Genomic DNA, 26090 nt, shown 5'->3' on the forward strand with positions numbered 1-26090 from the left:
AATGTGAGAACCTGGTTATTTTTCATCACTGAATCTTTAGAGAAGAGAAATTATGACTCTTCATGTATCAGAAGTGGCTTCAACCTTTCTTAACTAAATATAAGGATGATTCCCTACAGTGTAAAATAATTACATACACTGGACACCCAACAAACTCTGCCCTAGAATAGACAATACTACTCTGTACATCTCTATAATAAAATGAAGTGAGCCAGAGCACATGGATAGAAAGCAGATTTACAATGGTTGGAATATTAAAATCCCCTAGTAGAGTCACATTTTGTTTTACATAGTTATAGAAAAACGTTGAGTACATGAGGAGTAGTAGTCAGTCATACTAAAGTCATAAAAACTATTACAAAGTGATGAATGCCCTGTATACCTTATAAATTCAGTGAAAAGGAACCATGAATATTGGAGTTCTGTAAAGGAGTGACTGTGGAAAAAGGCTTATACTAGAGCCAGTGATCTGCAAAGGTCAGGCAAAAGGTTCCAGCTGTCTGGAAAAGCAGTCTATTCTTTCTATAAAAGCCATCCAACTGATATCCTTTCTTTGGTAAACTAAATCAACCTTGATATATACCAAGGTAAAACATTCCAAAACAGAAGAGCATATTTAATCCAGCTCAGTGATTTTTTTCCCCTGTCCCTGAAAACTAAGTTCAGACCACAGTTCTTGGCTATTAGGTCTAACATAAGACAGTAAGTTAAATCATGACTTATGAATGAGCAATTCACAGACTAGCCCTGATCAACAAACAGATATTTCAAAGTGCTTGAAATAATAGCAAACACTGGAAAGGAAAACAGCCTATTATTCTCTTATTATTATTATTATTATTATTCTATTATTCCATTGTCTGTTCTCCACTTGGCCTTTCTTTAAAATTTGCTTTGAGTGCTTAAGAAATTAAGTGGAAGCTAAAAGCTGGTGACTCATGTCTGTAATCCTAGCTACTTAGGAGGTTGAGACCCAGAAGGGTTGCAGTTGGAAGACAGCTCAGGCATAAATGTCTGCAAGATTCCATGCCTAATTAGCATACAAAAAGCAGAAGTGGTTCAAGTGGTAGAGTTCCAGTTGTGATCAGGCAAGTTGAGAGCACAAAACCCAAAGTCCAACCCGAATAAATTACCATCTCTATACAAATGTTACACAGAGTAAGGAAACTACTGTCTCAGTGGGAGCAATAGTCATAGCTCCACATCTGTTGTGTTTGTAATATATGCCAGGCCCTTTTCTAATTGCTGGGGGCTCTAAGCAGTACAACGACTAACTCACATGGATTAGAATCAAGATGAACAGGTTTGAACTAAGGAAGCCCAGCTGTAAATTTTCCTGTTTACCTTCTTACTGTAACATGGAAATACAGGCATGGAATCAGTACAGAGGCTGTTTGAAGGTACCCTCTGCCTAACACAATAGCTTTACCTGCCAGCTTTTCTGTCTTCCTTACACAAATCAATCCCATACAAGTAGGTGAGACTCGTCACCCATCTTCACATTTGGCTTCTGGGAAAGACTCCCCTCCCCCCACTTTATATTTGACTTCTTTAGATAAGAGTTAGCTCCAAATATGAGTGGTCTTTCTCATAAAGTGGTCGTCACACTAAGCAATTAAATTTAGTGGCTTCAGCTTGAATCATTACTTAAACACTGTGTGACACCTTAAGGGATTGATATTTTAGGAGTCAGGTCTTTCTGACCACATCAAATAAAAAGTCTATTGGGTATTTGGCTCTTTTCCAGAGGTAATAGATTTACTTCAAATGGCTCAGTGGATGGGAATCAAGTTGACAGGCCCAATTTTAGAACAAACAATTCCGGAATAAAAATTTTAGCCAAGCCACTCTTCTCTCTCCCATCAAAATTAAACATTAAATGTTAAAACCAGTGGGGGTTTCTTCTCAATGGACTAGTTGTTGAATAGTATAAATCTCTTGAATTTAGTCTCCCATTACCAAGTCAGGCTTCACTTCATCATGTGCTTTAATTTTAGTTCCTCTAAACAAATGACACGAATCCCCACAAAACTTCTATTAATTCCTAATTTATCCTGTTTTCTAAGCCTGTCATTTCAACCTCTAAATTGGTAGTATTTGCCCCTGAATCCCCAAGCTGTTAACAAATGAGAATGACACATTCCACTCTTGAGACCCATTTACATTCACTGCAGTTCCAGCCTAAATATGTGTTTATTTCAGGAGGTGGCCTTCTATCTCTCCATCTCTGGAGTTTTGTTTTAAGAGGGTTAAAAATCATGTCTTGCCAGCTAGCAATCATCTGTCATTAGTATGCAGAGGTGGAATTACACATTTTTTTTTGTGTTCATTGAATCTTTATGTTCTGATAGTCTGATGCATACATCAACGGGAGCATGTCCACTCTCTGTTACCCAAGATACTGATAGTGTGATGGTAAGTTTGTACTGTCCCAGTTGACCCATCCTGGTGAGACAGATTGTGCTAATTCTTTTACATATATCTTAGAGTACTAGAAATAGAAATCTTTGACTTCTAATGTTTGGTTTTGACTCTTATCTAAAGGAGAAGACAGAACAAGGAAAAAGAACTGTTAAGCTTCAGGGATTTCTTCAATTTCACTTTCAAATGAATGATCATTTTAATTGCAGATGTTTAGATTTTTAGTACCTTTAGGCAGAGGGGGGCTTTAAAATTAATATTTAATACTAACTTAATATTTTATGGCTTAGAAATACTTATGGCTTAATGAAATTTGATATTTTATGGTATAAAAACAATTTTGTGGCCTAGTGGTAGCATGGTTGCCTAGCATGCATGGAATCACATACACAGAAAAAGCCAGAAGTAGCATTGTGGCTCAAGTGGCCAAGTGCTAGCCTTGAGCCGAGTTCAAGCCCCATGACTGGCAAAAACAAAACAAACAAGAAATCAAGCAAACAAACAAACAAAAAAACAGTTTAGCAGAATTGAAAGTACAAAGTCTATGATTCAATCCTCAGCATTGCACTAGCACTAGATAGATAGACATAAAGACATAGATAATGAAAACTAGAACTTGTAGAGGTAGTTTTATATCCACATTCTTAGAATTATTCATGAGAGTCAAAAACAACAGAAATGTCCACTGAAAATTATAAAGTTATAGAGAATATGCTATCAGTATTATTTGCATATATGCATATATATGTGTTTTTATATATGTAGTTATATCCAAAGATTATTATTCAGCCTTCTAAAGGAAGGAAATCCCTTTACATGACAACATGGATGAAACTGGAAGTTAGTGTGCTAACTGATGCAAGTCACGAAAGGACAAACATTACATGATTCAAATTATATGAGACTCTTTGTATAACCTAAATTTATAGAGACAGAATAAAAGTTGCCAAGTTCTGAGCGGGAAAGAAACGGAGTTTTCAGTTTGAGAAGATGAAAAGCTCTGGAAATAGATAGTGGTGGCATTGGAGAACAATATGAGTACACCCAACACCCCAAAAGCTGTGCATTTTAGAATGATAACAGTAGAAAGCTTTATGTTACTTATATTTTACCACAGTAACTTTATTTTCAGTTCATTTTAAGACCTCGGATCTTTTCACTATCCTTCTTATATGAATTTCTATGTTCTCATACTTGTTTTAAGATACCATCATAAAAATTTCTTATGGACAATATGATTTTTTATATTTTTTTCTTTGCCTAATTACAAAAGCCTGACTTGCTGTTATTTAAATGTTTCAGAGAATTTTTATCAGTAATAGAACGTCTAAATATTATCTACATTGAGGTGTTGGTGTCTTCTTAGGTTTGTGTCATCTTAGTTCTAAGCAGTGTGATCATGAATGCCAAGTATTACAGCAATCTAAGTCTCCTCTCAGACTGTTTCTGGCTGTTTCTCAGAACTTTTCAAGTAATTACTTTTTGGTTATCAAGGGACTTATAACAACCAAAGAGCATGTTGCTCTTCTCAGTCATTGTCTGGGTGCACTGACACCCATTCTAAAGGCAGTGACACTATTTTGTGAGCCTGGCCTCATGAATGAGATCACATAATTGCAATAATTAGGAAACTCACCTCAGGATATTATCAAAATGACCCACCCAAACCCAAGTCCATATGGTTTGAAATAGCTAATGAGTCAGTTAATGTGCTATGTCCAGGAGTAATGGGTACTCAATATGGATAGCAAGAAGGTATAATTTACTAACATTCTGACTGATTAAAGTTTCATGTGGACATTGCACAAGCTACAGAAGGATCAAAGTATTAACTGTTTAAACAATTTAGACAAAAGGAAGAAGCGATGCTTATTTAAAAGTCAAGAGCATTGGAATGTGAACAACTTCCAAACACATATTCCAGGGTTAAATTTTTACTATATAACATTACATAAAGCTTTAAGAAGTGTGGGGTTGTTACTGGCTGATCGTTGTGCATAAAAAAACACAAACAAAATAATGAGAATGTTAAAATTTTAATCTACTGACTTTGGGGGTAGAGAAAAGAGAATGTTCTACTACAATAAATATGTAAGTAAAGGTTCAGATCAATATTCACAAAACTGCTTTGTAAAAGGAAGAGACTTTATTGGGTGACTGGTCTATTTTTCTTTTTTGGGTAGCATTTTTTTCTTCAATTTTACATTTCTTCTTCTATTATCTTTAAATAATTTTGCATCTTACATGGTATTATTGACTGAGGTTAAATTGTCACAGTATTTTAGACTAGCCTGTTTGTGTTATCCTTGAGAAAGTAAATATTGTGAAAATATCTAAGAAAAATTCCAAGTAACATCTGAGCTACTTATCTGAAATGCTTATGAGAAAGAATTTTGTTTGAATATAAAGGAATTTAAGCTTAAGGATTTTCATAAAGTATTCTTAGGTTTGAGTCCATAGAGTCCCAGTGGATATGTGGATCATGATAAGAATACACCATGAACATGAGAGGGAGGACAAATTTACTAATGGTAACTGAAATGGATAATTTTCTTAAATCACCTAAAGAGGTTGACAATATTCTCATGTCAAGATGATTGGGAGGGGATAGAGAGGGAAATGGGGACAAAAATATGAGAAGGGGTATCAATGTGTGAGAAGTAATGTTCCTACTACCTGGTGAATATAACTGTAACCCCTATATACATCATCATAAAGAAAAACCCTTTGCTATTCAGTAGCTATTAAATCCATATTTTTTCATATATTTTTTATTGTAATTAATAGAAGGGTTACATGATATTTGCTAGATAGATGGTACATTAATTCCCATACATTGATACCCTTTCACATGTCTTGGTTTTGTACTAAACATTGAAGCTTTTAATTTTCTATTTTTTTCTTCTTTTCTTTTGGTCTTCTTCTGATAAGCCTCTTTTTAGTTCCCTTGCCCATTTAGTGAATGGTTTGTTGGGTTTGGGGGGGATTAGTTTCTGAGTTCCCTGTAGATACTGGATATTAAGTATTTGTCAGATGTATTATTGGTAATTATCTTTTCCCAGTTGGTTGGCTGTCTTTCTACTTTTGTGAATATGTTTTTATCTGTGCAGAAGCTTTTTATTTTTAGGTAGTCCCATTTATCGAGTGTCTCTCCAATCTGTTGTGGACACTGGGATTCTATTCAGGAAACTTATGCCTATGCCTATGAGTTCCAGTGTCTCTACTACTCTATCATGTAGCAGTTTCACGGCTTCCGGTCTGACATTGAGGTCTTTGATCCACTTTGAGTTAATGCTTGTGCATGGAAAAGGCTAGGGTCAATTTTTAGTTTTCTGTATGTGGCTCCTCAGTTTTGTCAGCACCAATAATTGAATAGACTGTGTTTCTTCCACTGTATATCTTTAGCTCCATTGTCAAATACAAGTTGCCTATAGGTATGTGGTTCTATTTCTGGGTCTTCTATTCTGTTCCATTGATCTTCTGGTCTATTTTTGTGCCAATACCATGCTGTTTTTGTTATTATGGCTCTATAGTAGAGTTTGAAGTCTGGTATTATAATACCACCAGCATTGCTCTTTTTGCCTGGAATTGTTTTGGCTATTCTAGGTCTTTTCTTGTTCCATAGGAACCTTTGGATTGTATCTTCTATTTCAGTAAAGAATGTCTTTGGGATTTTGATGGGGATTGCACTGAATTTGTTATCAATTTTGGCAGTATAGCCATTTTCACTATGTTGGTTCTCCCTAGCCATGAGCATGGGGTGTCTTTCCATTTCCTAGTGTCCTCTTTAATTTCTTTCATTAGGCTTTTATAGTTTTCATTAAATAATTCCTTTACATCTTTGCATGGCTGGGAGAGAAGGCAAAGGAGGCAGTGAGTCTGTTATCTCCAAGTACACACTAGAAAATGGCAAGCAGGGCTGTGGCTTCTGGGATAGTAGCCTTAAGCTGAAGAGCTCAGTGACAAGGCCAGAGCCAGTTAATTCATAAATGTTTTATTCTTTTGGGGGCTATTGTGAATGGAATCATTTTCTTGATTTGGCCTTCTGTTTGTGTATTGTTGGTGTACAAGAAGGCTACTCACTTCTGAAGGTTAATTTTGTATTCTGCCACTTTGCTAAAGTAGTTTACTAATTCTAGGAGTTTGGGAGTGGAGCTTGTTGGGTCACTCAAGTAGAAGATTATGTCATCTGCAAATAGGGATAGTTTAATTTCTTCTTTACCTATGTGGATCCCTTTGATGTCCTTTTCTTGCCTTATTGCTCTGGCTAAGGGTTCCAGCACTATATTGAAGAGAAGTGGAGAGAGTGGGCATCCCTGTCTAGTGCCTGATTTTAAGGTAAGTGGTTCCAGTCTTTCACCATTTAGTATAATACTGGCTGTAGGTTTGTCATGTATGGCTTTAATTATTTTAAGAAATGTACCTTTTATACCTATTTTTTCTAGTGCTTTCAACATGAATGGATGTTGTATTTTGTCAAATGCCTTCTCTGCGTCCAGAGAGATTATCATATGATTCTTATCCTTAGCTCTATTGATGTGATGTATTACATTGATTGAGTTGCAAAAGTTAAACCAGCTTTGCATCTGTGGGATGAAGCCTAGTTGATCATAGTGTATAATTTTTTAAATTTGTTTTCGGATTCTGTTGGTTCATATCTTATTGAGGAGTTTGCGTCTGTGTTCATTAGAGAGATAGGTCTGTAGTTTTCTTTTTTTGTTGGGTCTTTCCCTAGTTTGGGGATGAGAGTAATATTAGCTTCATAAAATGAGTTTGGTATTGCTCCTTTTGCTTCTATTATTGGAAGAGTTTCAAGAGTATAGATGTTACTTCATCTTTAAACTTCTTCTAGAATTCCACCGTGAAACCACTTGGCCCTGGGCTCTTTTTGGTTGGCATTTCCCTGATTGCTTCCACAATTTCATTGTAAGAGTTTGGTGTGTTCAGTTTGTTTATCTCTTCATTGTTCAGTGTGGGTAGGCTATATTTATTTAAGAAATCATCCATTTCTACTAGATTTTCTTGTTTCTTTGAATATAGGCAATGGTAGTACTTATTCTTAATGGACTGAATTTCTTGGATATCAATTGTGATTGTTTCCATGGGGTCTGTAATCTTGTTTATTTGAGTCTCCCCTCTCCATTTTTTGATTAATCTTGCCAGGGGTCTGTCTATTTTGTTGACTCAAAGAACCAGCTTTTTGATTTATTGTGTATAGTAGATCTTATTTCAGTCTCTGATATTTCTGATTTTATTTTTGTTGTTTCTGTCCTAGTTGTTTTAGAATTAACTTTTTCTTGGTCCTCTAGGTGTTTCAGGTTTTTTTAAGTTATTTACATTCTCTTCTTCTGTCTTTTTAACATGTGCTCCTAGTGCAATAAATTTACCCCTTAGAACTGCCATTGCTGTGTCCCATAAGTTCTTTTGTGATGTCTCTTGATTGTCATTACATTCAAAGAAGTTTTGAATTTCTTTTCTGATCTGATCTCTAACCCAGGAGTTATTCAGAAGTGTGTTGTTTAGCTTCCAAGTGTTTGAATGTTTTTTTACTTCTACTGCATTGTTCAGAACTAGTCTGACTCCACTGTGGTCAGATAGAATGCATGCGATTATATCAGTCCTCTTGTATCTGCTTAAGATTTCTGTATGAACTATTATATGATCCATTTTGGAGTATGTTCCATGTGCTACTGAGAAAAATGTAAAAAGTTTCACCGTTGGGTGGAAGACTCTGTGTATATCTGTTAAGCCCAGCTGGGCTATGGTTGTCCTTTAAGTCGATGGTGTCTTTGGTTAACTTTTGTTGAGTTGACCTGTCATTTGTTGAGAGAGGCATATTGAAGTCTCCCACTATGATTGTGTTTGAGTCTATCTTGTTCTGTAATTCTAAAAGAGTTTGTTTGACATATTTGGGTGCTCCCATGTTGGAGGAGTAAATATTCATAGCTGTAATATTGTGGATATGGATTGTACCCTTTACTAATATGTAGTGGCCGTCTTTATCTTTATGTAGTGATTTTACTGAAAAGTTAATTTTGTCGGAGATTAAGATTGCTACTCCTGCTTTTTTGCATGGTGCATTGGATTGGAAAATTTGTTTCCTTCCTTTCACTTGGAATTTGTTTCTGTCTTTGGCAGTGAGGTCTCTTGGAGGCAACATATGGATGGGTGGTGTTTCTTAATCTAGTCTGCTGCTCTGTGTCTTTTGATTGGATTGTTCAGCCTTTTCACATTTAGGGAAATTATGGAGAAGTGGTCAGTGTCATTATTTATTTTTACTTCTAAGTTGCTTTCTATCTGTTTTTCCCCTTTTGTGTTTAGCGAATTATAGGTTATTGCTTCTTGATAGGGGTTTTTGATGTTTTGAAATTTGTTCTTGATTAATTAATATTTTTTGTAATGCTGGTTTAATGTGCACATATTCATATAGCTTCTCTTTGGAGTGAAATATTCTTGTTTCTCCCTCAAGTGTAAATGCTAGTTTTGCTGGTTATATCAGTCTGGGTTGGCAGTTATTGGTCTTCAGGACATGAATGATGTTTTTCCAAGCTTTTCTTGCCTTTAGGGTTTGTGTGGAGAGGTTTGCTGTTATTCTAATTTTTTCCATTATAGTATAGCTCTTTCTTTATTTTTGCAGCATTTAAGATCAGTTCCTTGGTATTCGGGTCTAGTGTCTTTACTATGATGTGTCTAGATGAGTTCCTTCTAGAATCTTGCCTGTTTGGAATCCTGAAACCTTCAATAAAGTGAGTATTTTCCCTTTTCAGGTTGGGGAAGTTCTCTGCTATGATTTTGGTGAATAAGGGTTGAATTCCTTTGTCCTGGAACTCGGCCACCTCATCGATCCCTATTATACAAAGATTAGATTTCTTATTGCATCTGCCAGGTCCTGGAGTTCTCTTTGGTGAATTATGACTGATTTCTCCAAACTGATGATTCTCTGTTCTAGCTCTTGCATTCTATCTTCTGTTCCTGATGTCCTATTCTCCATCTCAGTCAATCTGTTGCTTAATGCATCCATTTTTGCTTGAATTGTGAACACTGAGTTGCTCATGTCTGCTGAGAGGGTGTTAATCTTTGCTTCCATTTCTCTTTTGAATTTGAGGAGCTCCTTGGCCATTTCTTGCTTATGTTCCTGGAATTGTTTTTGTAATTCTGCTCTAATTTCTTTAGTCATGTCCACAATCATCTCCTTGAATAGAGTCATGTTTCATGTCTCTTCAGGTGTCATTTCTTGGGATGGTGACATCTCTCTCATCCCCTCACTCTTGTTTCCTTTAGGGCTTTGTATGGGACTTTGATTATTTATATATGTCATAATACATCATTGTGCTTTCTGAGGCATTGAGGACTGTTGTAGGTTTGCTCTGTGATTGGTAGGTGGCAATCTTTACTTGGTTTGGGATTGGTGTTTCTGGGACTCTGTGTATATGTATGGTTCTCAGCCAGATTGGTCCCGCTGCTAACTAGGTCAGAGTTTGTAGTGTTTACAGGTGTTCGGCCTGATCCCAGAAGCTGTGTGCCACTGCACGGCTAGCTCTCAGCCCAACCAGTGGCCCCACAATGGGCTGTAGGATGGAGATGTGCACTTCAGTCTCAGCTAGCCTGGCAGATGGCTAGTTTTCCTGCCCTGTTTCCAGGGGCGGGGCCCAGCTGAGGACATGGGCTCCAGGGCGGAGCCTCACCTTTCTGGCTCTCAGGGGTTGATCTCAGCCCCTGCTGGTCTGCTCTTCAGTTCCCTGCTATATTTCAACTGCTTTGGCAGAGAGTCTGTCTGTGACTCCCTCTGGGGTCTCTTGGTGCTGTCTTGTTGGAGGTTCCCAGCACAAGGGCACTTCCTTTAGGTTTGGGTCAGTCAGATGCTGGCTCCCAGACTCCCACACACCCCCACCCGCTGTTGGAATGCAGGGTCTCAGCGCCCCTCAGTCTCCAGTTTCAGTGGTCTTGGAGAGGAGGCTGTTGGCCAGGCGGGAACAGGGACACCTCCACCCCCTTTGGTGGAGTGCTAGGTCTTAGCACCTTCCCGCCTGTCAGTCTCCAGTCAATGGCCTGGGGGGGGGGGGGCTGTTGGAGGAAGGGACAGGATTGTGAATTCCTTGCCCCACTGCCTTTGCCAGTCTTTCTTGGGTGGGGTACAGGGGTCTGGGTTAAGTTCTGTCGCTCATCACTAGCTCTGCTTTCCCAGTGAGTTTGGGGGAACCCACTGGGCTACTTACTGACGGGGTTAGATCTGAGCTGCTCCACAGTGGGAGTTCTGGTCTCGGACGCTGTCTGTGCTGTCTGCACCCGCTCTGTGTAGGTTCCTGCATCTGGCTTCTGCTGCTTGCTTGCATTCTGGAGGTCAGGGATTCCCGGGCCTGGTGCCCTCGGCTGCAGCTTTCATAGTTTGATGTCCTGTTTTGTTTGTTTGTTTGTTTGTTTTGTTTTTAAAGAAATTTAGCTTAATGAACAAAATAATGCAGGTGACTTTGATGGGTGTCAAAACTGAAAAGCTAGAGTCTACACCAGCACTAGACAACCAACAAGGAGAAGTGATTCCAAAATAGCTATAGTGACAATTTCTGTAAACTTGAAACTGAAAAATGTTTGAATTATACATTTACCCTTATTTAGATCAAAGCATTTTTTTCTCTCATCATCTTCCCATTTCCTAGGTGATTCTCCCTCTTCTTTACATCTTCTCAGGTACCTGGCATAAATAGGTCATGGCTAAATTTAACTCATATCAGCACGACATGTTGTTTGTATTTATGTAATCATTGCTAGACTACTGGGAAAACAAACTAATATGTACCGATTAGCCTCAAAGCAGATCCTGCCTGACAATATATTAATACTGATAATTCACCATGTTACTGATATGGTGGTAGTAGTGTTTAAATATTTCTCTCTTTTTTATTGTGTTTTATTATCAGGGTGATGTATACAGTTACATTTGTCAGGTAGGGGAAACACTACTTTTTGAACTTGATACCCCATCCCATGTTTTTCTCCCATCTTCCCTTCCCTCACCCCTTCCCAATCTTTTTTCCCCCTTCATTTTCATATTTCAAATAAACAAATTAATGTATATACAATTGCCAGGTTACAAAGTCAGATACAGTAGCAATATGAGACAAACCATAAGGAGAAAAGAGAGAGAAAAATAATTTCACCTAGTACATTAAGAACAACAATCACAAAGATAAACTTTGTTTCCATATCCTGGAGTTTATTTTGCTTAGCCTCATCCTATATAGCCATATATACATAGCTTTTGAACTATTGTGATCTTCTGGTAGAGAATCCTAGATGTATACTAATTATTACAAATGATGAAAACCATGGAGTCTATGTTTCTTTGTGTCTGGCTTACTTCACTTAATATGATTTTTCCAGTCTTTCCATTTCCTTACAACTGGGGTGATGTTAGTCTTTCTGATGGCAGCATAGAATTCTTTTGTGTACAAATACCACATCTTCTTGATCCATTCATCTACTGAGGGGCATCTGGGTTGGTTCCATATCTTAGCTATAGTAAATACTACTGCAATGAACATGGTTGTGCTAGTAGCTTTAGTATGTCCTTGTTTCTGGACATTTAGGTAAATGCCATGGAATGAGATTGCTGGGTCTTAGGGGAGCTCTATGTTTAGTCTTTTCAGGAATTTCCATACTGCTTTCCAGACTGGTTGAATGTATTACATATTATCCAATTTCCCATTTCTAATATAAAAATATTTTATGGGCATTCATTGGTGTTTTAAATTTCAGAGCCAGTTGCCTGCTATGAGTTGAACTTATTTATCTTTCATAAAAGTTAAAGAGCCATTTTTTTGCCAGTCCTGGGCTTGGGCTCAGGACCTGAGCACTGTCCCTGGATTTTCTCAAGGCTAGGTCTCTACTATTTGAACCACAGCACCACTTCTGGCTTTTTGCTATGTTGCTATGTATGTGCTACCGAGGAATCGAACCCAGGTCTTTGTGCATGCTAGGCAAGCACTCTACCACTAGGTCAAACTCCCAGCCCTTAAGAACCATTTTTAAACACTGTATAAAAAAGTAGTATGATAGGTGGCAGGTATGGTAATACATACGGTGAATATCTGAAAACCAAAAGTTTCAAGTACAAAAAGTTCCATCTAACATTTCCATCTGAAAGCAATCTCATGGTTACCCATGCCATGCAGATACACACAATTCTACATACTCTTCCCACAGCTTGGTGTCTAGAAGGATAGTTGTGAGGAAAAAAAAAACTAGATTTCAGTAAAATTGCTGAAGCATTGAAGTGAACCTTCTATATAAGCTCTGTATTTTATACAAACAATATGATACTAGGTTTATAATACTTAGAGGCAAAGTCAAAAGAAATCATTAAAAAGGAAGACAATATATATATATATATATATTTTTTTTTTTTTTGGCCAGTCATGGGCTTGGTCTCAGAGTCTGAGCACTGTCCTTGGACTTTCTCAAAGCTAGAGCTCCACCACTTGAGCCTCAGCACTACTTCTGGCTTTTGCTATTTATGTGGTACTGAGTAATTGAACCCAGGTCTAAGTTAGAGATGGGGGCTTGTAGGCCAGTCCAGTAATCCTGCTATTTGGGAGGGCTGAGATCTTATGATTGCGATGGGAAGCCAGCCTAGGCAAGAAAGATTCATTTTCATATATTTTTATTGTAATTAATAGAAGGGTTACATTATATTCACCAGATAGAAGGTGCATTACTTCACAAACATTGATATCCTTTCTCATGTCTTGGTCTCCATTTCCCTCCCCCTACCCCCGCCTTCATCTTGTTTTCCCCCTTCCCTATCCTATTTCAAATAGCCAGATAAACATATATACAATATATCAGATAACAAGGTAAAGTACTGTTACAATATGAGATAACCAAGGGATAGAAAAAGAGATGAGAGATAACATAGTACATTAAGGACTACAATCACTCATCATATGGCTTTTGTTTCTATATCCTGGAGGGCCTTTCATTTGGTGTCATACTATATGGCTTATGTATCTAGGTTTTGCTCTATTATAAATCTCTGCTAGGAAGTTTATAATTTTTATCTCTGTTATCACAAAAATCTTTATTTACTATTACTTGTTTTCAGAGTATCTGAGCTGGGTACTACTGTTGCATATCTATTATCCTACATACTCAAGAGACCAAGATCTGAAGTTAGTGATTTGAAGCCAGCCTGGGCCAGAATGTCTGTGAGACTTGTGTCTCTAATTAATCACCCAAAATCCAGAAGTGAAGCTGTGGAGCTGTGACCCAGGTGATAGAGCACTAGGTAAAGCACAATATCTAGTCCCTGTGTTCAAGCCTCAGGACCAGCATGTTAGAAAAGAAAATGGAGCAGGGTGCTAGCGGTTCACACCTGTAATTCTAGCTACTCAGGAGGTTGTGATCTTAGGTAAGCAGTTCAAAGCCAGTCTGGGCAGAAGCCAGCCCATGAGACTATTATTTCTAACAAACAGCTGAAAAATCAGAAGTGGCCCTGTGGCTCAAGTGGTAGAACACCAGCCTTGAGCACAAAGAGGCTTAGGGACAGCTCCCAGATCCTAAGTTCAAGGACCATGACCAAAAATATAAGAAGATAAATAAAAAGATGCAAAAAAGTATGAGATGGGAGATCACTAACAAAAGAACATTTTGACATTTCTTTCATTGAAGCTGAATATTCTGACATTGCTACCTCCTGATGTATTTTTTGTGATCTTAAATGTGTAAATTATAAGCATAAATAAATATGGACTGAAGTTTGTAAATACACCATGAAAAACATACAGGTTATCCATCAGTGATGATCGAACCTTTGTCATGGTATTTTAAGATGTTTTTATACTATATCTTTTTCTGAATTTCATCATTAAAAGGTTAGACATTTTAAAGAACAAGAAATTCTGACAAATTTTTTCCTTCTTTATTTTTTGGCTTAATTCTATTCCCCTTAAAACTAGAAATAAAAGTTATTTTTAAGAACAATAGAAAATAGAATGCATCTAAAATTTAAATTTTGCTCTTTTTTAAAAAAGATTATTCTCTTCGAGCGCATTTCTTCCTAGTTCTGACTTAAAACATTGTGTACTTTGAAGTTTTAGACTTAATGTGTTTAATCACATTCTTTGAGATGTTAAAACCTATTTGGAAGATTGAAATGTAGTTTTTTTAACCAGGCTAATCAGTACTGAACAGAGTATCTAGTATAATTTAGATACAATATGTTGTTAGGTCAGTAAATGTGACTTCTCCAGTCATTTCCCTGATGCTGGTATAGAGTTCCTAAAACCCCTGGAATATCTTGAGTGACCAGATTTTTTTTAGATTATTCCTAATGAGCCCCTTGTTATATCTGAGTTTAAGCCAGACGTACATAAAGGGTTTCAGTAAGAGAACTGGCCATGCCCGTGATCAGCTGATCCTAAAAAGGCTCCCCTCCTACCCAGTCTCTGGGGAGGGAACGAAGTTAAAGATAGAGTTCAGTTTCCAGTGAACAGTAATTGAGTCAGTCAAGTACATCTAAGAAATAAAAGCTCAAATGACTCTTGGATCGTGTTTCAGGAAGCGTTGGGTTGGTACAACCTATTGAAATATTGGGAGGTTGGTGGCCCCAAAGAAGAACAATCTATTTCTCTTCATGTTTGGCTGCCTTTTATATCATCCATTTGACCTGGATTGACCCATTCCTATATTGTATCTTTAAAAAAATTGGTAGTACTGGGGTTTGAACTAAGAGCCTAGCACTAGTTATGTTGGTGTTCTACCACTTGAGCCACGAATCTAGCCTGGCTTTTGGCTGGTTATTTTAGAAATCAATTCCGGCAAACTTTGTTACCCGGGCTGGCCTTGAACTAAAATCCAACAAAGTCAGGCCCTGCTGACTAGCCAGAATTTAGCCGTTGGTGCCCCATTTCTGTATTATATCTTTGTTTATAATTGATCATTATAATGCAATGCTTTCCTTGATTCTAGATGATAATTATAAGTATAATGTTTTCCTAAGTCCTGGGAGTTGTTCTAAAATGATCAGCTGTAGGGGGCATAGGCTATCCGTGCTTCTGATTTTTAAGAAAGTTTAATAAAAGCTTGGAAAACTTGAGGACCCTAGATATGGAACTGGTATCTGAAGCAAGGCCTGTCTTGTTGCATTAGGCCAGTAAAAATCTCTCCATAACTTCAGGTAGTTCATGTCAGTATAGAAATGGATTGCAGGCCACATAGTTGTTTCCAGAGTCAGAGAATTATTAGAATAGGATATTGTTCTCTGCAGTGTAAATGATAATTGCAATAATATAATTTGTGTAATGGCAAATAAACCATTAAATCTGTGCCATCATAATGAGAACCCCTAGATTGTGAATATTTCCATTACTTTACTTACTTTTGATTTATCCTGTAAAATACCCCACAATGAAATGTCAGGTGGGATAAATATCACCAATACAGTACTTAGCATCTTAACAATTTAAGTGCTATTCTTGGGAAGGAAAAACTTCATCAAAAGGCAAAAGCACACTAGACAAAATTTGTAAATTTCATGATTTAGTAGAGTGATGACACAGAGTCATTGTTTAGACTTATGAATAGAAATTCCAGTTCAAATATCTACTCATTGGATAGAATATTTTTTGAGTGACAGTTTGGGATAATCATAAATTGAGGCAGAATTTAACACTGGAAAGAAGTGGTGGAACTCACCAAAAGTTATGCCATTAATATTACCAACTGAAAACTGTGTCATTGGAGATATATGTGGAATCGAATCTATGACCAATTAGAAATTTCAGCCCTGTATATTCAATATTGCTAAAGTTATGACCTTGCCCTAGGGTACCTATTATGTGAAGCAAAGTTTTGCTATTCTTAATGCAAATTTGGTGACTTCAAGTGTCTTCTTTGACATTACCAAAAAAAGATGCCCTTGGTATATATATATATATATATATATATGTATATATATTCAATATACATGGGAGAAAGTTCAAATTATTGTCTCTAAAAACAGTGCACTTGGCTTCTAATATATGGTAGCACTTGATGTTGCTACTTTGAAGGATGTTCTCAGTGAGATGCTTCTGAAAACACAGGAATACTTGTAGAGTCACAGTTGTACTACTGAGTAAAGTTATTAATGGATTATAACATTTATTGGAGGATTCTTTTCTTTGTGATAGACAAAAAAATTCTATATGTGTGGAGTTATCACTCATGGTAGGATGGGACTGGAACAGAGAATAAACAATTACAATAATTTTTCGGAGATAATGGGTGGATTAGTTGTTTGACTGTGGGCAGAGAGGGAATTGTGCAGTTTGAGAACAGTACAGATCAGATAAAAAAAAAATCGCAATCAGGCTTGGGCCTCTAAAGCTGTTACATGGATAGGCAGATAACAGGAGAGAGTCTCTGCATACCTCTCTATATCCTATCCTTTTATCAGAAATGGAGCCTATTTTCCAGTCAAAACAAGTAGTAATTATCCCCTGAAGGGGCAAGCAAAATGGATCAAGACTAAATTACTCTTTTCCATTGAGAATTCCAAATCATGAACTCTAAACTAGCCAAGGGTAAGAAAGGACAAATGAGACAAGCTAATCTTTGGATTTTAAATGAGCAGTAAATAAGATTAGAAATAGGAATATATAGAAGTTGAAACTCTATAGGGACTTTTGTTTTCATCTGGTATCTTTGGTAAGGAAGTAGCTGGAAATAGATACATAAAACTTCACACTCACTTGCCAAGGAGTTAAAAAGCCTGTGAATTAGAGATTATCATCATCTCCATTTGAGAGACCTGCCATCAATGACAGTGACAAATTAATTGATTTACCCAAGGTCATATCTCTAATATCTAAAGCTGAGATTTGAACCAGGCAGCCCGATCTGAGAGTCTAAACTCTCTAGGTAGTGGAAAAAAGGTGAAATATTCCGCTTAACCCCATGACAAATGAATGTTTGCTAAACATCACAAATTTTTAGATGCTCTGTACATATCTCCTGTGTTCTAGCTGAGTATATTGACAGTATCCCAGACAAGGTAAAGAAGGATAAAATTTGAAATACACGTTCACACTGTCCATTTACAATGTGTAGGCTTAGAAATATTGTACCTTATAAAAACTGAGTAATCAAAACTCAATATAAGCAAAAATGTTGATTTTTTTTCTCTACATAAAATAAGGAATCATGGTAACCGGGGACCTAATTATGATAAGAAAAATCTATGTAAGCATAGTTGCTTCAGAAAATAAAGACATTTTGGTAACTATCTATCTTGTGATTTTCACACTTTCAGTGTAACATGGCCTGGATAAATGACTAGACAATGGACTAGACTGTAAAACTGGATAACATAAAGGGAAAGGCATCGATCAGAACACCGAAAAATAATTCATGAAATTAGCAGACTTACACAGAATGTGCAGGTTGAGGTGTTGGAAGGTATTTTAGACCTACTAAGTGCTTGCATTATTTTAAAATTAGAAATAAGGGAGAATCAAGTTATGCTAATAGATATGATAAATTTGCACTAATGACTTCTGTTTTCAGCACAGGTCATGGCTGCCACTCCAGCAGAGACAAGGGGAGAGCAAGCTGCTACTCTAGCCTGAGGTTGCTGCTTTTAGGCATTTATTTATGTTTGTTTCTTCTGTTAGAATATGTCAATGTGTATGTGCACAAGGTAGTATGTGTTCAATAAAATAAAATCACAGGTTATATTTTTCTAAGTCAGAATATTATTTTAGTACATGAGAAATGATTACGAAAATCTTTCATATTGATTATCTCAAAATCTAGTACATAAGAGGACGGTTGAACTTGAATATGAGTTCTAGGGTTTTTTCCCCTCCCTACTTCTCTCCCTCTCTTCATTTTTTTTTTGTAGCCCAGAAAGGCTTTGAAATCTTGATCCTCCTATCTCAGCCTCTAGAAAGCTGGGTATTTAGGCGTTCCACACCCCTCCTGCTTAGTGTTTTAAAAATGAAGTCCTTCTTTAAGCCAGAACCACAATCTTCCAGTAATTCACTAATAGACGATAAAGGGTAAGGCAAGAGACCTCTGACACGTGTTCTCTGGGTACATCAAAATATATGGCATGGGTTCTCTGTTCCCATACATGGGAATCGACTAGATAAGGGAGCATGAATGCCTCACACATGTTATCATGCCAAAGCTGACATAATCTACAATGTTATCTGTTGGCACAGATGCAAGCAATAATGGTAAAAGTTGTTGCCAATATCAAAGTACAGGAGTAACCTCACACCCTGTTGAGTCAGAATAGGTTCCTGAAATAGGTGAAGAACAAAGATCAGGAGAAAGAAGGAGATACCAGTGTGAAGCATCAGCCTGCTCCAATCAGAGCTGAACTCTTTGTGGAAATGAATTGGAAAGACACTTGAAGCGCTGGAAGCTTTTCCTATGATCTCATGGTAGATTTACATTCTTAGTAACTGATGGAAAACAGATGGAAAAATAATTTTACAACCTCTCCAAAAAAAAACCCCCAAAACAAATAAAATCTTCTGGCTGTTAAATGACAAAAGACAAATGGCTAACTGGCTATTCTTGGATTACAAATGAATATGTATTGCAGAGAAAATAGATTTCTTAACTTGACCCTTTATGGTAAAGTAAATTTTAAACAGCAGATGATGAAGCAACAACTTTTCAAAGGAAGCCTGGGATAAAGAAAATGTACTTTGAAAATGAACATGTGGAAATGCTTATATTACAATGTCCTTTTTCATTTTGCCTCTTCTTCCTCCACTTCCCCCTTACCTTCCTCCTCCCCTTCCTCCTCCTCACCCCTCCCTACTTTCTTATCTTCCTCTTTTTCCCCCTCTTCCTCTTCCTCCTCATTCTCTGATAAAAACTCTTTTTGTCCTGGTTAAATGGGACTTGAATTCTCTTATTAATGTTTTCCATCATAGCTGAGATTATAGGCATGTATCACAATGCTAGGCTTTGTTTGTTGAGGTGGAGTCTCATGGGTGCTTTCCCCCCAGGACAGCCATAGATCACAATCCTTGCAATCTCCATCCCTCTAGCAGCTGGTCACCTAATGGTGAAGCGCTTTCCCAGCATGCATAAAGTTCTGGGTTTGATTTCTTGGCACTACACTACGTGGCTCGAGTGATAGAGTGCTATTCTTGAGAAAGCTCGAGAACAGTGCCCAGGACCCAAGTTGAAGCCCCAGAACTGGCAAAAAAAATAAGAGTAACCAGAAACCAGAATGATGTGGCTTTATTTAAATGGACAAACATTCAAACAAATTTTTCTAACCTAATTAAAAATCTTATATATGAGAAATTTCGCTTTAATTTGAAACCATTTGAATAGGATGGAAAATCAAATCGCATTTTTTTATTATCTTACAGGAAAAACTTTCAACAGGAAGCTAGAAATTTACTAATTTTAAAAACAACAACAAAATAGTATATAATATTTGATGAGGGTTTGGAAGTGAAGTTCATAGTTTTATAAGCATAGTTAATCCAGAACTTCTTCCATTACATCTCCAGATCCCTTGGAGTGAATTATTATTAGATCTAGTTCTTTTAGGTTGGATTTGTCACTATCAGAAAAAATTTAATTTCTAGAATCAGCTCTTAAGGTAATTTATCGGAGACATTAAACAAGAGACATTAAAAATCAGCAAGGCATATTCAGTGAAGTGTGTGTGTGTGTGTGTGTGTGTGTGTGTGTGTGGTTCAGATAGGTATCAAAGCCCTGCATAAGCGTATGTGGTAGGCAAATGCCCCACAACTGAGCTACAGCTTCACTTCTTATAATTTTTAACAAGATTTTACTATATAGCTCAAGCTAATTGTAAACTCATAATCCTCCTGCCTCAGTGTCCCCAATGCTGAATTGACTACATGTACCGCCATGCTCAGTTAGAAATGTTTTTATGGCTGTAAGTTTAGTGAAAAATGTTTTTGAGCCACCCTGAACATTTTTAGCTCTTAATATGTAAAGTGAGGTATATTTTAAACTATCACATCTCTACCTCATGCTTTCAAAATTTTGGCTGTTTGCATATATTTTATTGTGGTACATAAATATGATGTTTAGTGGATAAATAGAGATTTATTGTGGTGTGGAGCAAGCCAACTGTGACTTACTTCTTTACTCAGAGTCACTGGCCACCTTAGCCAGACCTCCTTATAAATCATGCTAATAGTATTTGAAAGACAATAGGAAATGCCTACCTAAAAATGCATTTTTAGTGGGAAATATGTGGTCTGTCTAGGTTGCTTACTGTAAATCAACCTTCAATGTGTAGATTTATGAAGCAGGGCTTGCTAGGGAACAGGACATGATGACATAGCCATGCAGCTGAGTAAAAAACTGGGGAAATCCCAGTTCAGAAATGGCTCCTTTGAGGAAAAGTTTCTATATCTATTAGAACTGTGGACTTCATTGTGTGTGTGTTTGTGTGTGTGTGTGTGTGTGTGTGTGTGTGTGTGTGTGTGTATCTACCCAAATGGTATCATATATATGAAAAAGGTTCTTCTTGAAAGCGTTGATTAAAGAATTTAATAATAGTTATGATTTATCTGAAATTACTTGTATAATTAAATCCTCAAGATAAGATAAAAGTTCAAATTATTTTATTGATGGAGTACAATATAAGAAGTATAGATGATACTGATATAAGGGAAAATGAGGATATGGCTGAACCATAAATAACAAATAAAAAAGTCATGCAGAGAGGAAAGTAAACTAGTAGAAACATTATCAATACCAAAAAACGGAGACCTCTGTATCATATAACTTCAATTCGCAAGAGAAAGAAAAGGAAGTTCAAACCAACTTAATATGAGAACTGTCTCAGATTGTAGGTGCAGATGTGATTGGTAAACAGGAAGGAGGTCTTTCTGTGATATTTTTTTACAGTGTCCAAGGTAAGATTGATGAAAGCTGGTGCACTAAAAGTGGATTGGCTTATTTCAATGCTAACAAAAAAGTAGATAAATGAAGTTGAGAGGTTATGAAGGATACTCATGTACAATTGCCTAATGTTAACTATCACACAACACACACACACACCTCTAAGGAGATGTGCTCAATATCCCTCTATTGTTCAACTTTGGATTGATAGCAGGCATTACCTCAACATATCTGATTTAATCTTCTTGATTTTGACTTTAAAAAAGTTCCTTGGTTTCACCCTCATAGTGAACTCACAGTTCTTACACTCAGAATTTTCTATCACACACACGTTCAGACTGTAGTGTTCTGAAATTCCTAAGTAAGTATCATTAAAAAAAATAATTCTCCCTCTGTTATTTAGGGTGATAGAGCCACTGATAAGTTGACATGAACAAAGATTTGCAGGAGTTGAAATAATGAGTTTTAAGAATATCTGGGAGAATAGCATTCTAGGCACAGGGAGCGGCTTGTACAGAAGAGATAACATGGAAACATACCTCATGTTTATGGAAACTCAAGATGGCTTGCATAGCTGGAGCAGTAAGTAAAGGGGAGAGTAGAAGATACGATCCAGGATCAGAATTGTGGACACACATCATGTAGCTCTTTTCTGGTCACTGTCAAGACTCTGACAGGAAATTCATTTGAGGGAAGTAATATTTTTAAACAAATCATTCAATAATAAATGAATAAATGATGATTATTAATAAAAGCATTATACATAGAAGCAGAAGTAGAAAATTTCTGAAAGCAGAAGTTAGTGAATTAGAAACAGAAAATATGCCTCTCTTATAGGAAGGAAACCCAAGTTTGCTAATAATTTTCCCCTCATGAATTATCAGACTGCAGAAATGTGCCATTAAAATATTAACAATCAAGTTGTAATCCCGTGCACTGCAATTTAAGGAGTTGGGCATTACGCAGCACACCTCCCTGAAGAAATAGCCCTGCCTTTCTTCTACCATGGAAGAATAAATACATTCCTCTTCTAGTAAGAGTAGAGTAAGGGCACAGGGAGCACAAGGCAGCCTCAGCTCAGGGCCAGAGCTACCAGCACCTTCACTTCACAACCTTCAGAACTGGGAGAAGATAGAATTTTGTTCCTTATGAGTTACCTCGTATTGTAATGTAGCAGCATGAACAGAATAACTTCCTCTTCCTCCTTCAACAGAGAAAACCACTCTGCTGAAGTGTGTGTTAATCATTGTAAGTGCATCTGTGGTTTTGTATCTCATTATTTTCTGCTATTATTTCATCCTTGCATGGGGGGGTAATTGTTAATTTTGTTAATTACTAGTGAGTTGTTTACTTACCTTATGGTCTCCTTCTCTCTCTCTCCTTTCCTTCTTTCCTTATCTATTCTTCCTGTTTATATTTGCTATTCTTTTCATCCATTTTACTTGATTCTTATGTAATTTTTTTCCCATTTTATTTGATTCTTATGTAATTTTTTAATCTCCAAAGTTAAATTTTCAGCTTGCTTTTGTAATTGGTTCCTAATTCTATGGTTACAGACTACACGGTATAGTTTTAGTTATTTGAATTATTTTTATAACAATGGTTATTTAAAACATGCTCATTGTTAATTTGAAAGTTTATTGTGTGACTGTTAAATTCAGAATATAGTGCAAAACTTGTTTTTTTGTGTTTTTAAAATCTATACTCATTTTTCCTGTACTAACACTTATGAAAATATTTTGTTAAAGTTGCTACTATGATTATGGTTTATTTCCTTTTGTATTTTTAGTATATGGATTTATGAGTTAGGAACTTATGTTATTAGAGACATATATATTTAAGAATGTTTTGTTTTAAGAAAATGTTTACAACTAAAAGCTATATCTAAAAGAAGAGCTATATCTATTTGTGGTTATTTTATGAGCATGGCTCTCTGGCAAAATAGTTTTTGGTTCTAAGCCCCTGTAGAGTGACACAACTAATTATGTAGTCACATAAAATAAAATGCAACGTATTGAATAATCCTTAATAGTGTACAGATGATCATTTAAATCACAAGCCTTTCACTGCATATACATACTTAGGCATTTTTTGCCTTTTGAATGTGAAATTTCAAGTGACCAAATATGCTCTTGAATCAAAATAATGACCAGCTAATTGATGTGTAAATTTTAACATTCATTGTGACTGTTGGGAATTTGATGGGATTTTATCTAATGCAGGTGTAATTCAATCTTCTGGTACACTGGAAAAATAATAGGTTTAGTTAATGCTCAGCCAACTTCAGTATATGTATTTCACAGCACAGTCTGCTTATTTGTTCTCAATTCTAGGACTTACTTAGATAAAGTGTTGAGGTAGAATAAATTTTATTTATCATCTACCTATCATATCAGCATCATCATCATCATCATCATCATCACCTATCCACCTGTCAGCATCATCATCATTTATCTAGCATGTGTGTATGTACATACCTACCTATTATCTGTCTGTCTCTCTGTCTCTCTGTCTGTCTGTCTATCTTCATCATCATAATCATCATCATCTATGTGTCTATGCATATATGTATGTATGCATCTATCTATCTATTTATCTATCTATCTATCTACTTATCTTTCTATTTTCTGTCTGTCTGTCTATATTCATCATCATAATCATCATCATCTATGTATCTATGCATATTTGTATGTATGCATTTATCTATCTATCTATCTATCTATCTATCTACTTATCTTTCTATTGTCTGTCTGTCTGTCTGTCTATTTTCATCATCATAATCATCATCATCTATGTATCTATGCATATTTGTATGTATGCATCTATCTATCTATCTATCTACTTATCTTTCTATTGTCTGTCTGTCTGTCTGTTTATCCATCTATCTACCTACCTACTTATCTATCTACCTACCAACCTACCTACCTACCTACCTACCTACCTACCTTCCTATTTGTGACTACTGAGGTTTGACCTCTACTTCTTATACTTGTTAGACAAGCACTCTACCACTTGAGCCAAGTCATCACTCCTTTTTGGTTTCAGGTAATGTCTCACCCTTTTGCCTGGGCTTGCTACAGACCATGATCCTCCTGCCTTAGTTTCTGAATAGATAGGTATACAGGTTTTAACCAGGAACCTAACCCAGAGAGAATAAATTTTATTTGCTTAAACCTAAGCTAAACATAATTTACTCTCCATATGCTTTGCTTTTGATTATATTTCAGAAGAAGATGCAAGTTCAAGAAAATAAACAATTACTGAAAAATATAAAAAAGAAGCATTTACTTTTATGAAAACACCATATTAATGATACTGAACTGTTCAAGGATGTAATTCACTTGTATCTGTGAAGTTCAGTACCCAAATTCTGTCACTATGGCTCAAATTCAGTTACTATTTCAGAATAATGCCTGGATTTGTTTCATGGGCTAAAATTATCATAGTTGCAGAACCAAAAAAAAGCTTTTGGTAAGTGATTTATCTACAAATATTGACATAAGCACATTAAATTATTTTGCCATTGCATCACCCAATAACAAAATCATACAAGTTATAAAAATCATATAATACACAGTAACTTTTGCTTTATGGCTTCAATAGCTTGATTGGAAATGTAAAAAACTCAGATGTGTGGTGAACCAGTATGTGTATGCTCATGAGTGCAGTGTGTGTGAGTGTGTATATATATGTGTGTGAAAGAGGAGGGAGAAAAGAGAGATAGAGAAAAAAATGAGAAAAATGCTGGCTATTAAATACAGGATTTGAGTAGGAATCCTTAAGGATTAATCATTGAATGTCTTTATGTATGTATGTATGTATGTATATATATGTATATGTTTATGTCTATATGTGTGTATGTATGTATATTAGTAGATTTTATTTAGGAAAATGACTTATTGGTGTGTCACTTATCTGTGGTATAAAGATAAAAACATTAACAATGTCATTTATGAAAATAATAACAGGATCTAATTTAGTAGATGACATAATTTTATGCAATAAAAACATATAAATCCCAATTATTCTGCTTCAGCTGGAAATAACAGATGTTGTTAGATCATACCTGTAATCCTAGCTACTCAGGAGGCTGAGTTGTGATGATTGAGTTTAATCAGCCAGCCTGGGCAGACAAAAAGTAGAGATTCTGATCTGCAATTACTCAAAAAAAAAGCTGATGGTAGAGGTATGATTCAAACAACAGAGCACCAACCTTGAGGAAGAAAAGCTACGCAATAATGTGAAGCTGAATTCAAACCCTAGTTTTACCACAAAAAAAAGAAGGGAGAAAGGGAGGAAAGATGGGAAAAATAACCATTGGCTAGAAGACATCATATTTGAAAAATAGAAAAATTATTACGGAAAATTGATTTTTAAGGAGGGCAGTAGGGGAGGAAAGAAAAAGAACATTGTACATGGTTTTATACTAGAATTTTCAGAAAAAATTACAAGTTACCTGGATACATTTGAATTTTAGATAAACGTTATTTCTTTAGCATTAGTATTTTTATATATTACACGGTCCATATTGTGCTAGAAATTAGATTTCCCTTCTGAAACATTCCAGAGGCACAAAGGCAGTCATTTCACTTTGAATTCGTGTGCTGTATCTGGGTGATTTAAGTGGCATTAGTCTAAACAAAGGAATAATAGTTGGGGGTTTCTTCTTTTATTACATGCGGGGATATGTGGCAACAGTCACAAGGAGTTGAAGTAAACAAACATAATTGAATATCAGAGGAATGATTAGGTGCACTTTGAAATTTGATTTCTCCCTACAG

Source organism: Megascapheus bottae, chromosome 7, assembly GCF_031878675.1.
Source record: "Megascapheus bottae isolate mThoBot1 chromosome 7, mThoBot2.hap1, whole genome shotgun sequence".
In the NCBI taxonomy this organism is placed as follows: Eukaryota; Metazoa; Chordata; class Mammalia; order Rodentia; family Geomyidae; genus Megascapheus; species Megascapheus bottae.